The sequence below is a fragment of the Chamaea fasciata genome, unplaced genomic scaffold (assembly GCF_029207755.1).
Source record: "Chamaea fasciata isolate MVZ Bird 193981 ecotype frontalis unplaced genomic scaffold, bChaFas1.0.hap1 SCAF_3, whole genome shotgun sequence".
Classification (NCBI taxonomy): domain Eukaryota; kingdom Metazoa; phylum Chordata; class Aves; order Passeriformes; family Sylviidae; genus Chamaea; species Chamaea fasciata.
Window position 1 is genome coordinate 11,306,721 of NW_027094088.1, and position 15,550 is coordinate 11,322,270.

At 50.0% G+C, this 15,550-nt stretch overlaps 1 long non-coding RNA gene across 1 annotated transcript in view; it reads right to left on the reverse strand.

Moving 5' to 3' along the window:
* Positions 1 to 10,372: 10,372 nt before the first annotated feature.
* LOC136286441 (uncharacterized) overlaps positions 10,373 to 15,550 on the reverse strand; it is a 53,106-nt gene continuing 47,928 nt past the window's right edge. The window contains exon 3 of the long non-coding RNA XR_010719907.1: positions 10,373 to 10,925. This is a non-coding gene — a long non-coding RNA (uncharacterized lncRNA). The remainder of the gene's footprint in view (positions 10,926 to 15,550) is intronic.

Here is a 15,550-nt window from a genome sequence, read left to right on the forward strand (position 1 = left end):
TTTTTTTCCTTTTTCTTTTTTTTTTTTTTTTCCCCTCCCTTATTTCCCCCCCCCCCCCCCCCTTTCCCTTTTTCTCCTCTGCAGATGAGTATTTCCGGAGAAGCAGGGATGGAGGCCCGATGCTGGATAAACTGCGTCCAGCAAAGCTCCAGCTCCCTTAATAAGCCAGGCAGCCAAGCCGTACCCACACTGGTTTTCCTCGTGTTTTTCTCCCCCTCCCTCGTCTTTTTTTTTCCCTTTTTTTTTTCTTTTCTTTCCTTTTTTTTTTTTTTTTTTTTTTTTTCCCCCCCCCCCTCCCCCTTTAAAGCAGTTTTTTCCCCCTCCGGGTCCCACCGACGGCAGGGCTCGATGTACCTTTAAGGCTCTGTCAGCGCTCACCTGATAATCTGGTCATCACCAGCCTCATTAGATCCCTATTAATGTCAGGCATGGATTGCTAATTAGATTTACGGGATAAATGAAATTACCCGAGTGGGCTGCGTGGGAGGGGGAGTGCAGTCTCCTAGTGCTTCCTGGGATTTACAGGGGAAAAAAATTAAAAAGGAAAAATAAAAAGGAAAGGCATAATTTCATTTTCCATTTTTTTCTCCCTTCTTTCCCCTCCTGCCCCCTGAGCCCCATCACCTCTTCAGGCTCCCCTCTGACAGCCACTAACCAAGGAATTCCCAAACTGCTCCATAGCTGGACCTGGGGGGTTCTGCTAACAGAGCCCATCGGTGCCACACCAGATGCTCTGTACAGAGGGATCCTGCTCATGTTGGATTCATGGATCCCAGGGACCAGCTCTGGGATGAACAGCAATGCATTGCTTGGGTCTCCAGGGGTCGAGGGAGAGACTGATGGCATTATTCATCCTGTTTATTTATCCTTATTAGAAAATGGGATGAAAGAACAGTGCCCGGTGTCTGCCTTTAAGTGTCAGCTGAGCTGCACGCACACAGCCCCAATTAAACGCTGCCTGGATGAGGCCTTTCTCCATATTAGAAACCCAGCTCTGTTTAACAAGGACCAATTAAATCCTGCCTCATTTTACCTGGGATCTCACAACAGACATGACAACAAATTCTCTTTCTTCTTCCCTGGTAATTACTGGCAGAATCAGCCCCGCTGGCAGGGCAGGAAGCCCTCCCCAATCACCCACCTGAACCTCAGCTGGATCCCAGTGAAGCCAGGGGCCTCTTTCTGCCCCCAACCCCACCAAAACCCGGCCAGGATCAGCCCAGGTCTCCAGTCCTCCCCCACTATAAACCACCATGGGGCTGGCAGAGTGGGGCCCCTCCTGGGGAAGCATGTGGAGCTATTCCAGCCCGGCTTTGGCCTCCATTCCCAGGCCTCCCCTGAGCACCCCACAATGTTATAAACCACACCCTGTCTCCCAGGGGACATTGCTGCAACAGGGACATTCAATTAAATAATCCTGGCCCTTTGCTTCTCTCACAAATAAATAGCTTTTTTCCTCCCACAGATATTTCCTTTCCCAAGTTGCCTTTCAAAAGGAAAACAAAAAACAAAAAAACAACAAAATTACAAAGAAACAAAACCCCAAACTGGAGAACAACAGGAAAAAAAGGAGGGGGGCAAAGAAAAGAAAGGGACTGTTCTCCTTTATTTTCCTTGTGTGCAGGGTAATTGATAGGCTCTATCAGAGGTCAGGATTTGCATAAGAATTAAGAGCAGTAAATTAATTTAATATTCCATGCACATCTCCAATTATTCCTGTAGACCTTTGTCTCCACGGCTGGCAGAGAGAAGGTTCAGCTGCTCTTCAACCAAACAACATCTGTGCAGTTAATAATTTGATAAACAGCTCATACAAATAGTTTCTGAATTATCTGCCAACCCAATGACTATTCAGTTTGGAAACACTCGGTGAGGGCTGTGCCGGTGGCTTTAGAGCCCTAGCCCAGGGATTTGGCTGCACGGGCAGAGATTTGCCCTGTGTGTCCCTAAAATATCAGTCGCCCTTTGCAACAAAACCCCATCAAGAATGATATGTGAAATAAGCAATTAGCAGTTATTAATAAGAGCCCACCCTCCCCAGAGGGTGCACATCATCACCCAGAGAGGCTCGCACATGCTGCGGTGCCGGGCTCCGTTCCCCAGCTCTGGGCTCCAGGTGAATCTGTGTGAGGTCAGTCATCCCATGAACTGATCTTGCTGGGTGCAGGATTTACAGCCCTTCAGCTGCTTCCTCCCCCACACAATCCCGTGGAAAGGGGCTGGGTTCTCCTGGTTGTCAACTTGCCCCATTCTCCAAGGAGGAATGGCTGACAGTTGCCCTGCTAAATCCAAATTTCAGCCCAGGAAGGACATCCTGATTTTCTCCCAAGGAAACTCATTCTTACAGTAAAATTGAGGTGGCTCCTTCATCCTTCCCTGCATGGATGCAGAGGTCCAGCTCCAGGCTGGCCAAGCACCACCAGTTTAATTCACCCCCCTGGGCTGTATGGGAAAATGTGGTGCTTGGCTGCTTCTGCCCTGGAACTGGACAGCGGTGGAGTCCCCATCCTTGGAGGTGTTTAAAAGATGTGTGGATGTGGCACCTGGGGACACTGCTTAGGGGTGGCCTTGGCAGCGCTGCAGGAATGCTTGGACTCAGTGATCTTAGAGGGCTTCTCCAACCTTAACAATTCCATGATTCCATGTCTGCACGGGCTGTAGTTCCTGGAGCACTCACAGGCCTAACCTTAAGTTAGAGTGGCAAAGAGCTGCCCTGGGGATGCCACTGCTCCTCACTCCCCTCAGACATTAAGCATCACTTCAAAATTAATAAAAAGTTGATTTTTAAAAGATTATTAAGTTCTCCAAGCTGAAGGAAAGGTTAATGCACTTCTCCATAGTCATACAACTTTAATGTCTGCTGTCATAAAGAGCTGATTTTTTTTCCCCATTTAAAAGGAGAATTTACACCACAAACAGAAATCCAGACACAGGGACACAAACAGAAGTGAAGGGTTGGGGTGCCAAATTTGGAGGGATGTCTGGGGCTTGATAAACCACTGCAGGCTTATCACAGTGAAAATAAGGCCAGACCTCACACCAGGGCCGTGAGACATGCCAGACCTGGTACCTCCCCCGGGGGAGGGAGATCCCAGTGCCCAGGTGGACATCCCACATTTGGGATTTGGAGGCTCCATTCTCACTGTGCCAGCCTGCACTGTTACCTGGCTGCAGCTCTGAGCTCACAGTGGGTAATCAGCCCTCTGAATATTCAACACCAGCAGCTCCACGTCTGCTCAGAGCCTGGGATTTGCTAGAAAATGGAGGCTTTTCCCCCTCCTTTCCAAAATTCAGATCAATGCACTGTGCTGTCTCTGGAGCCTAAGGCTGGTCTGACCTGAGAGTGTATTTTGCTTCAGCTCTAATTAAACAAACACATTGCAGTTTTTATTCTGGAAGCTAATTGTGCTGTTTTAAGGAATTCAAATCCCACTTTTTCCAGCTCCCAGTTCCTAACGCTTCATGTTGTAAGGATGGAATTGGACCCTCAGCTGTTTTCTGTCACCCAGCATGGGTATCCCTCCCTCCTGACACATTCCTGTGGTTTAGCAGCCCAAGGCCTGGCACAGTGGGTTTTGGGATTGGGAGGATGCAATGCAGGCTCTGGAAAGCAGGATGCAGGAGATACAGCATTTTGGGGACTGTTGGCTCACCCTTGGAGCTCTTTAGCCCTTCTGCTCCCTGGATTTAGCCCCAGCAAGGGGATTTCAGCACTGACACTTGCCAAGGGGCACTGGGCAACTTGATTAACATTTGCAGAGCTCTGGGCAGATACTGCCATGTGTGTGAACATTTTATCATATTCCAGCTAGGCCACAGCCCCCATGGACATCCCGACACTGCCACATCAGCCACATGCACGGCTGCACGGAGTTTTCTTTGGCATCTCATCCACCCCACCACCACCAAAGGCTGAAGCGGAAAAATCAAAACCCCACCCTGTGCAGACGGCTGCCTGGAAGCCGCAATCCCAGCGCCGCTTTTTGGCACAGAGATCTCTCTTTACAGACTTGCTCGTTGAGTTGCCACGCCACTCTTTTCTTTATGGAGCCACAGAAGTGTCTGTAATGAGAGATTAAAATAGTAGTCGTGCCCCGTGATTTATTTTTGAAGTTCTCGCGTCTCCGTGCGTGTAAATAGCCCGTGCTGCAGGCCGGGATAAATAATGCAGCGCAATATATTAACAAGGGAGAACACAAAGTGCCATAAAGACAAAGAAGGGGGAAATGCGTTTGCTGTGTGGTAAGTTATGGGGCCTTTGGAGGCAGGGCGAGGCTGAGCACAGGGGGGTTCGCTCCTGCCTTCCCCCAACTGATAAATCAGCAGCCTTGCAATGCTGGTGCCAGAATAAAATATGCCGAGTCCCTGTGACAGGGTGGCACGCAGCACAGGAGCACGGGCCATGCACGCTGACTGCAAATGGGGTGGGCTATCAGACGCTGCAATAAAACACCCCCTCGCCTCCCCCAGCTGATTATCAACCTCATGCATAGCAAATGATGGAGTGGGAGCACCAGCGGAACCTCCACCACTGCTTCCAAGGTAAAAAAAATAAAATATTTACAGACTGACAGGCTAATGGACACTTTACCAAAGAGCTGTTTGAAAGAAGTAGTAAATGGGCCTGTGCTGATGCAGGGCAGCGGACCCGGTCAGGGATCAGGACACACGGCACTGGATCGCATAACATCTAATTGGCAGGTCACATCCAAATGAGTGTAGTCATGCATCATCCGGAAGGCTTTTTGCTGGTTATAAAGACACTTGTAAACAATTCAGCCGCTGAACATGGCAATAATATGTTGATCCAGCATGTAATGAGGTGTTCCTGGAATCAATAAACTAGTCATGAAGAGCAGGGAGCAAGGTCAGCGCCTGCCTTTTTGATGACCTTTGCTGGCTGGTGAGGACATCATATACTCTGAAGAGGACTTTTCTCATATTGCAGAAGGCACCGAGTGTCAGAACTTCCATTCGCAGCAAGCAAATGAACAGTCGGGCTCTGCATGCTAATGAAGTCCAGGCTATTTTCCACCTTTTCATCTGCACATTATGCTCTTGACTTTGGAGAAGGTGGGAATTAGGTTGGACCCTCGTGTCAGACTGCCTGATGGCTCGGCTGCGGAAAACTGGTAATTGAAGCTGATGACTGATGCGGAGGAGGCCTGAATTTGGAAATAAACAGTTTCAAGCACTGCATGTCATTTCTAGAGAGACTGCTGAGTGAATGGAAATGAGCTCCGTTTCGCCGATCTAATGCAGTTTCTCAGCAGGAAAAACACCGTCTTTGAGACAACAATGCCAATCAGTGAGATTTAAATGTCCTGGCGATAATGAAAGGAATAGCACCTGCCTCAGCAAACAGCACTTAGGGAAATGCTGTCCCGCGCCAGGGCCAGTGACTCGTCTCCAGCCCCCGGCACCAGGCCGGAGGAGCCAGGACGCTCCGAGGCTGGCGGCGGGGAGGGTATGGTACGTGCCATGGGCGGTCGTTGCCACGGAAAAGCCACCGGTGACACCGAGTAGCGTGAGTTTGAGCAACCCTAACTGAGCACGGTGCTCTCTATGCCATGCCCGCTCAACTGCTCCTCCCCGGCATGCCGAGGAGAAATCCTGCCGGCCTCAGCTCTACCACCGCATTCCTTTCCTCACACCAGCCCAGCCTCCGGCCCCACAGAGATGAAAAAATGGGGTTTCTAGACAAGGCACCCGAAGGCCAGTATGTTCAAGCCTCGATTCTGAACATCACAGCATCTGGGTAAACGACACTGCAAACGTTATAAACCCTCCCCAAGTCCTGCCTGGGGGTGTGGTGTGGAACGGGGCACAGACACTTGTGCACTGGGGCAGAAAGAGGTGGCGTTGATGAGGCTTCTAGGGCTTTGAGATGTTTTCCTTCAGACAGAGAATCCTGGACTGGCATGGCTTGGAAAGACCTTGAAGTCCATCTTTTTCCACCCCCTGCCATGGGCAGGGACACCTCCCACTATCCCAGGTTGCTCCAGGCCCTGTCCAGCCTGGCCTGGAATGCTCCCAGGGATCCAGGGGCAGCCACAGATTCTCTGGGCCCTGTGTGTCCCCTCTGCGGGTCCCCCAGGCACAGGCTGGACCGGGACTCACCCGCACCAACAGGTCTGTGCTGGAGGTACGAGGTGGGGTGTGCTGCAGGCAGGGGCTCCCAAGAACCCCTCATCCCACCAGCCAGAGGCCACTGGGGTCAGCATCCTCCCAGGTGGCCACATCCCGCTCCCCACTGCCGAAAGGTGCCGGCTGTCCCCTGGAGATGACTGCATCAGGAGTGAGTGTGTTTGTGTAATAGTTTGCAACCCTTCAAGATGAAAGGATGGAGACGGATGCGAGTTATTATTATGAAAATGAACCAAGCAACAAAAATATTCAGGAGATGTAATCTGCGTCCCTACAATGTGCTTGCAGAGAAGAGCACTTGGCAGACAGGAGAGTCGCCGTCAGATACATTGCCTTTTGTTAAATTGCTTTTGCTCTGACAATGCCTTTTAAAACCACATGCAATCGTAATTTAAAATACCCAGTACCTCAAGGTATAGGGGCCCAGTGCAAGTCTCCTGCTTGGGATTTGTCCAAAACAATTCCCTCAGCTTAATACCAGTATTCCTCATTTTAATCACACAACAAATGTGGGAAAGCCTGAATTTGCATGTAAGAATCCATGGACCTGATCCAAACATCACTAAAAATCAATGGGGCAAAAATTGATTCCTCTGCCTGCCACCTCTCTGTTGCCCAAATCCCTGGAAGGTTCACCCAAGGAAGGCCCTCTCCCTGAGGGGCAGCTTCGGCATGCATGATGGGTGGAAAGCAGAGGTCAGCTTTTTCATCCTTTTAGAAAATGTGTAATGGTGAGGAAAAGCTGAATGCAGCAGGGGAAGACACTATTGCATTTTTATTTTCAGAAATTTTGGGGGGGAAAAAACCCCCAAACAAACCAAGGAGCACTTGCAGGTTGCTGCTCCCTGCTTGGCCCTGCTCCTGCCCTGGCAGGCCGTGTGTCACTCCCAGCTGCTACCTGGCGTGGAGCATGAAGCCTCCACACTCTGAGGGTTCAGCTGCGGGTGCTAGCTCTGCACAACTTCACTCAGCACTCAGTAGAACACCCCACACTCCCTCAGAGGCCCCTGGGTGCCAGATTTGCCCTCTGCCCATGGGAGCTGAGAGCCTTGAAGTGCATGGTGGCATTTTGAGGCCATCCATGAGGAAAGGCAGGTGCGTGTCCAGGCGCGATGCTGGCTCCAGGCTCAGCCCATCCATCAGAGCTCCTCCGGCCTCCCACCTCCATAGATAACCTCGTTCCCTATGCTAATTCCCTCAGAACATTATGCAGATTGTTTATATTTCTGTACAGCCAGAACAGGCTGCTGACACAAATCAGCCATTAGCCATTCACACTGAGGAGTCTCCGCTAATTGTGCAAAATGTAATTAGTGATTATGTAATATCTAAGCTCTTGCAACTGTCATTAATGTCCACTATTCACCAGAGATAGTTCTTACTGAATTAGGGAATGATTACTGCATGCTAAATCTACTTAATCCTAAATATGCTAATTAACACTGCCTGCACTTTAGACAGTGGTTAAAAGCACTAGTCACCTCAACAAAGGCTCTGATACACCAGAACCCAAATTACTTGTGAGGATTTTCCCTCAAAAGGTAAATATGTTTAATTAAATGCTGTAGTAAACTGTTGGGCACAGCCCTTGATTAGTGCAACCCAAGGAGGAGCCTTCTGGAATGATCTCGTGAGGTGCCACCACAGGGTGCAATGCTCCTGCAGCATCCCGGGTCTCCTGCAGCATCCACAGCCTTGCCCCCATGCCTGCCAGTGCTCCCCAACAGGCCTGACATGAGCAGAGCCCAATGCAAAACAGCTTTTTAAAGGCTCTCCCTCCAGGATTAACCATCCTGTTCCCCAGGTCATAAACAACAATGTTCCTACAGGCAGATACAGGAGCTTCCCTCAATAAATTCTGGCTTAAATCCTAATTTGAAGATTGACTGTGTGATTTTAAGATTGATTGTGTAGAACAGACTTCTTCAAATATTAAATGCTAAAGGAATGGGATAAATTGAGCAATTGTACAGGTTTGAAAGGTCCCTTTCCAAGGCCTCGGGTGTTTAATGTATTCTGGGTTTCTGTGGAAAAAAAAAGATATGGCTGTCATGAACCCCAGGATAATAGCAGCCTGTGATTTATGAAGATTCCTCCTGCTTATATATTTTAGATAAATAATGTCCCTGTGTGTGTCTCTGCACTCATTCATAACCAAAAGCTGCCCAGGCTGCGCAGAGTTTGTGCAGGAACCTTTGGAATCAGCTCAGAGGGACGGGATGACTCATGGATCAGACACCGAATAAGTCATGGTGTGACAAGGCCAGGAGTTCCCTCAGCAGAGCCATGGAGCACGGGCACACCCAGAGCCAGAGGTGTGCTCCACACGGGGACTGCATGGGGACAAACACGACCCAGGGACCTCGGCTTGCCCACCCACCGCAATCACCACCACGGAAATGAAAGAATTAGCCACACAATGAACCCCTAATTGCCTGGCAACAGCATTTAGGCCCCATTAGGTAGATTTGTAACTGCTTCCAGAGAAATAAACTCCTGTGTCATTAGATAACAGGGGAACAAATAGGTTATTTCCTTTTCGAAAGGTATGAAAGCTTCCAATTGCCTGATGTATGCACTCGGTAGATTATTTTCTGTCATCTCAGTTAATTGAATTTTACCCATTGCTCTTAGAATTTCTCGCTTTCGTGTGAGGTTGAAAAGTTCAGAGGAGTCCTAGTTTTGAACTGTGTCCATTTATCACACGAGCTAACTCCAGCTGTGCAAAGCGCACCAGGAAAAGGGAGCAGCGGCCAACTGTGCGGGGATGGCTGCAGCATCCGGGTGAGCTGGCATTGGATCATGGAAAAACATCACTTTTCAGGCAGCCTCCAGCTGGGACACTGCCGGGAGCCATGGAAGGGACCTGCTCCGAGCTCAGTGGTCACTGTGATGACTGCACCTCCTCCCCTGGAAAACCAAACTGGAGAGCCAGAGTTAAACTAATTCCTCAGACTGCCTGGGGACCCTTGCCAAGGGTGCCAGCTGGGGTGGAGTGCCACGTGCACCAGCCAGACATGGGAGGAGGGTTTATTCCAGCCCGGCTCCAGTGGTGGCTCTGTCACCCTGTGTCACTCTCCCAGCCATCGCCAGAGATGCCCAGCCCTCACTCTCAAGCAACCCCCTCATTTCTGCCTTTCCAAAGCAAACCTAGGCAGATGTTCTTGATTTCTGAGTAAATCCAGAGCATGTGTCATTCCTCTCACCATTGCTCAGGCTGTTGCTCTTAAACTTCACCACCTCCCCCCTGATCACTCCTGAGAGGCAGTGGCACCCTCCCATCCCCAGCAGTGCTGCTGTGGGGAGCTGAAAGCTGAAGTTAAACTTTTGTGGGGAGCTTTGGTTTGATGCTGTGGAACATTTGCTTTGCAGACCAGCAGCTCTCAGAAAAAAAGGGCTGGCTTGCCCACAGAAATATTACTGAAACTATCATCTGATGAGTCCAGAGCTGCTTGATTTTAAACCCTCCTGAAAAGCCAGCTCCATTTTCTGCTTTGGTGGAGACCAATTCCCCACACTGGAGTAGGAGAATAGATCAACCCTGGCAGCAGGGTGTTGTTATCCAGCTCCCAACTATTATGACATAGTTTCTATCAGAGCAGTTTTCTTCCCAGCCAGTCGAGTGGAATGATCCCTAAAAGCTGTGGTTTGCAGCAGAGACGTGCTTAGCACTGTCAGAAATCCATGTCTGCCCACATGCAGGCCAGAGTCTGGAAAACAAGGACGTGGAAAAGGGCCTGCAAAGGCAGCAGGGCTTTTGAGGCACTAGGCAGAGGGGAAGCAGCAGAAAACCAAGGATGGGAGGAAGAAAAATAAGTATGGAGAGATAACGTGGAACAGCCAGGCCCAAGGAAACGCTCCTTCCTGAAGTCTCTGAGATGATGCATGTCCCTCCCCTCATCTGCCAGCTCAGCCCTGCTCCTGTTCCATGTGCCCAGGCACTGGGAAACCTCCTCAACATCATAGGGGCATCTCAAACCTCAGGACTGGAGGGGTCAGGCACTGCTCCTTTTCCCCAGGACTGGGGGATTCAGGCTTGGGAGAGAGACCTGCTTTGGAGAACTGGGTGCCAATACAACCTCTTCTTCAGCTGGTTTATGGAACTACTGATGTGGATAGGAGAGGCCACACAGCACCTCCAGGCTCATGTGCAAGGATGTGACCCCATAAGTGCATGGGGTCCATTTCCCCCTGTAGTGGTTTGAAAGCAAAACACATGAGAGGCTCCAAGTCAGAGATACAATTTAATAGGAAAAAAAAGGAGAGAAAGTAAAATAAAATAGATGCAATAATACAAAAGACCACTGACAGAGTCAGAATACAACCTGAGCGGAGTGATGGAAGCAGTCCAGATGAGGTGGTCTTCCTGAAGCAATGGTCCTGTAGAAAGGTCTGGTAGCTCAGGTCCTCTGGGAATCCAGTGGGTAAGCGCCCCTCTGGTGTTCAGAGTCTCAGTTTATATCCAGGCTGGAATGCTTGGTTCCTCCCTCTGGGCGGAGCATCTCACAATGAGATGGTGAGTCATGTGATAAGGCCTGATGGGCCCATTAACAGGAGGTAGTCCAGGAGGGGGTTATCTGTGAGCTGTGTGGCAAAGGTGCTGATGGGCCCATTAACAGAAGATAAGCCAGAGTGGAGGAGGTAGGGAGCACTGCCTCACCTGGTTTTAACAGTTCATGAAGATGGTGATAGAATATACTTCAACCCAGGACACCCCCATTTGGAGAGAACAGGACTGGGCTTCTGCTGGGCTGGCACCAAAAACCATCCCTGGTGGGCTGGAGAAGCAGCACAGACATCGGGGAGAGAGAGAAGGCAGAAGTAAAGAGCAGGACTGCACTTTTCCATGCTGCCTTTTTTGTTTTATTTGGTTTTAATTGCACCCCAGAGCCCCTTGCATTAAACATCCCTAATTAAGGAGGGCCAGGGAGCTGGAGGGTGGGCGGTGGTGGCCGGAGCAGTGTGGGAGGCCAGCGCGGAGCCCCTCCGCCAGCAGGGCAGTGTGAGGGGATAATCTTGTAATCTACAGAAATCTGGGAATTATGATGGATATTACATAAATCAACCCCCGTGTGTCAATAAGGAAAAAAACATTTTTAAAAGAAAAGCAGCTGATAATTAACCCTGAGAGCACGGGTTTAACCCAGGTCACCTTGGGGAAGAGCCCGGACAAAGGCAGGCATTCATCCCCAGCCTTTCTAATTTAAATAACCCGGCCTTCATTGGCTCCTGAGGGATTGCTTGGGAATTGCTAAACCGGAGGTTTGGTCGGGTTTGATGTGTAGTCGCATTAATTTCTCCCCCTCCCTCATCTTAATAAAAGGCATTTTATTGAGCTCCGGAGCAGGGCAGGGTGAGGCATCCCGCAGCTCCTGCTGGTCCAGCAGCGGGTGTTTGCCAGCCCAGAGGAGCTCTGCTGACACCTCCAAGCTCATGGAGCTGGAGGATGGCTCTGGGCAGCATCACCAGCCCGTTGCTCATTAGGAATAACTTAATTATTACTTAGAAAATTAGCTTTGCCCAGAGAAGCTGTGGCTGCCCCTGGATCCCTGGCAGTGTCCAAAGCCAGGCTGGATGGGGCTTGCAGCAACCTGGGATTGTGGAAGGTGTCCCGGCCCATGGAATGAGATGAGAGTTAAGGTCCTTCCACCCAAATCTTTCTGGGATTCTGTGCATTGATTTTAAGTCTGCCCTTTGGCTTTTTCAGGAGCCCATAGGATCATTTAGGTTGGAAAAGCCCTCTAAGACCATCAAGTCCAACCGTTCCCCCAGCACTGCCAGGGCCAACACTAACCCATGTCCCCAGGTATCCCATCCACGCATCTTTTAAATCTCTCCAGGAATGGTGACTCTCCCACTGCCCTGGGCAGCCTGTTCCAATGCCCAGCAGCCCTTTTGGACAAGAAATTTTTCCCAATATCCAACCTAAATCTCTCCTGCTGCAACTTTTGAGGCCATGAATCCCATGGTATCTCCTCAGACAAACATCTGGCCAGTTTTGCTCTCAAGGCATCCAGCAAACCTGCCAGTCCCTCATGCTGGTCAGATCAGGCCCTTGGGAAGGTTCTCCAGGCTGGTTCCTGCCACCCCACCCTAATGCTCCTTGCTTTTTCCCTGCATCCATAATTATTCACAGGGCAACACCTGAAAACCCACATTCAGTCCCAGTCTTTCCTCTCATTTTTCCTCTCTGCAAGCCATCTGTGTGTGCGACTGCTGGAACTGGGATAAAGCAGTGATTGCTCAGGGGAGAAAGCTGCAGGCTGGAAGCTGAAGGAGAGCTCCTGACTATGCTCTTTCCTCCCATGGCTGCTGCTGGAAAGCCGGGCAGGGATGTTCCTGCCTGTGGCTCTGCAGCACCCACACACCAACACCTCCACTGGTGGGGCAGCAGGGTTGGATCCCTGCCTGAAGCCCACAGGGAGCTCCCGATCCAGGTCAGACAGCCTGCAGGCAGACCCACATAGGGCCGGAGAAGCCATGCACAGAGGCCTGGGAGGAAGGACAAACAACCTGCCTGCATCACCCTGCTTGCAGAGGGCTGCTGCCAGTGATGGACACATCCTTATTCGTAAGTATTTAATGTTTCTTAGGAAGCACTTCTAAAAGAAATTGGTATGTAATGACAGCACTCACTGGAAAACAGGCCGATTATAAAATGCACTAACTTATCTGGTATTCATTTGAAAAGTAAATGGATGCAAGTAAAGGTGAGAGTTCACTACCAATTCAAATATTTTGCTCTAACAGGCTCCAGCACTCCTACTTTAATTCAAGCAGAAGCACAAGTATGAATAATCAAACTGGATGATGCTCATCAAAACCTTTGTGCCTTGCACCATTTCAAATGGTCATTGAAGCTTAATGGCAAAAAATTTACATTATTCCTTTAATTTGTATTCTGTTCCTTCCTTCTGAGTGATGTGATTGTGATACTCTGTTGCCGGCTGTATTATTTTGATGCAAATGTTATGTGCTGCTACAGTCCAATTTCCTGCTTTGCCCTCCCCTTTTCTTCCCCCAGGAAAGAAACGACAGCTAAAATAGTTCAGAATTAGGGAGGGATTCTGAAATAGTTCCTTAACTACCGCTCCTAATTAAAGCAAACAATGCAGGGTCTTGAAGCACCCTGAAAAGCTGAAAATTAATTATTTGCTGAAGGGGGAGGGAAGTGGCTTTGCTCCCCAGACCATAAAAAAAAAAAAAAAAAAAAAAAAAAAGAGAGAGAGAGAGAAAAAAATTTGGATTCCAATTCTGCCCACAAAAAAACTAGAAAAGAAAATTTGTAATTCAGTTAAAAACTCCTTTTTCTAGCACATAATCACCTAGGGATGAATGCTTTATTGAGAGGCATGGGGCTGCAAACCAAAGCCTTGCAAACAGGAGGCCCCTGGGGTGCTCCCGACATGTAATATATGCACCGACTAATTTATTGCGCTGTGACTAATTTCCATTCCTTGTGCTCGGAGTTGCCTGGCTAATTACAGGGATGTTTTCTTAACTTGGGTAATTGCGCTGCCCGCGCGTGCGCCCCCCACGCCGGCTTTGATGCGCCCCCACGGGGCGGCTGCGTGGGGCACCGCCCTAATTAGATTGGCTGCCTTAATTAGGAGAGATGGATGTGGGGGTGTGTGAGTGTGGTGGCGCCCAGCTCCCTGACACACGGGTGCCAGCCTGGCAGGGGAGTGAGATGACACCCAGGCCCAAGCTGGGCTCTTCTAGGGTGGTCAGGACATACCCAAAACCAAAGGACATCCCGGCACCTATGCCACCACCAATCCCATTCCTACCGGAGGGGCCAGAGCCAAGCTCCCAGCAGGAGCATCCCTCCAAACACACACGAGGCACAGCCCCATGTACCCGTGTCACCAACGCCTCAACGTCAAATCCGTTGCCTTAATTCTTTCTGCCGCAGTCACTCACGTGGCACAGTTGTTATTAGACAGATATCACTTCCTTGAAATAATTTCAGCACTCAGCTCTAATAAAAAAGATTTCTTTGCAAGGACCCTTGGTGAAGGGGGCTCGGCGCTGCTCGCTGCGCAGCATGGGTCAATTGGGTTCTGCTCCGTCCTCTCTCCAGCCCAACAATTGCCTTTCACCCACTGAAGAGCAGTCCACGATGCCCATCCAGGGCCAGCCTCAAATGCTGACCTTAATAAAAGCTTGACATCTGAAATTCTGCTGCTTTACCCCTGCCCTAGTGAAGACTTGGTCAAGATCCTGGAAAATTAATGTCGTATCAGTAAAAACCCATCCCCTGGCGGGGAAGGCCAAGGGAAGGTTGCGAACACCTCAGTGCCAGAGGCTCCTGCAGTGTGGTGGCGATGGAACCGTGTGGGAAGTGTCACTTCCCACCAGGACGTGCCGGCCTCTCTGCAGTACTGGGCCATGGCTGCATCACCCACACCCACAGGATCCTGGCAGAGAGACACCAGGGAGAGGCCATCCAGCTGGAAGTCCAGGCAGCACAGAGAGTCCCCAGGTTGTACCCAACCTATGGAATTCCAGTAGCGGGCTCTGACAGACTGCACTTCTCTGAGGTGACTTAAACCCTCATTCAGCTAGAGATGCTTTTCTTCTTGCATTTGGGACCTGGAAGCTTGAGGAAACATAGTCATTTTCCTTTATATCCAAATAAACCAAGCATTTCAGCTCCTGTTCAAAGGTGGGGTGTGACTTGTTTTCACACACAGAGACATCTGAGAGAAGGAGAAATTCAATGTCTCTACCACAAAGTGAATTGACATGGACACCCAGGCAGGGATGGATCCAGCACAGGAGATTCTCTCCATGGGTGCCCAGCCAGGCCCCGGGTGCAGCGCCCCAGCAGCCCCCTTCCCAACACACCAGCAGGCTGGAGGGCTTGGAACAGCTTTGGGAGCTCAGTTTGTTTGCCAAGCCAGCTCCAGTGTGGCCTGTTGGGCAAAGCCAGCCATTCCCAGGTGGATTTTGCGGCAAGGAGCCTGTGGCTGTCTGCATGTGGCGCATGGGGCTCTCGTGGCCCACTGGGCACCACGGATGTGTGGGAGATGCTCATGTGTGCGAAGCATCTTCTTAGGCACATGCTTGCTGTGAGAAAGGAAATAAAAAGAATCTCCCCCATCCAGCTGCCTTCAGCATCTCCTTCTTAATAACTTGGCATATTCACTTAATACAGGCTGGCTCCTTCCAAGTCGTTAGTGTGGCAGGAGACACAGCCAGAACGCTGACCTGGTTTGCTTGCCAAGACAGAGCAAAGAGAAACCTTCACATAATCATTTCCAAACATTAAAATGGCTCCATTGTCATTATAGCTGAGAGATTGAATTCGCCTCATCAAAGCGGCGTATGACAGGTGACTCAATAGGCTGGTGCCAAGCACGGAGGCAGGAGATTAGCAGGGCACTGATATCATTATTTC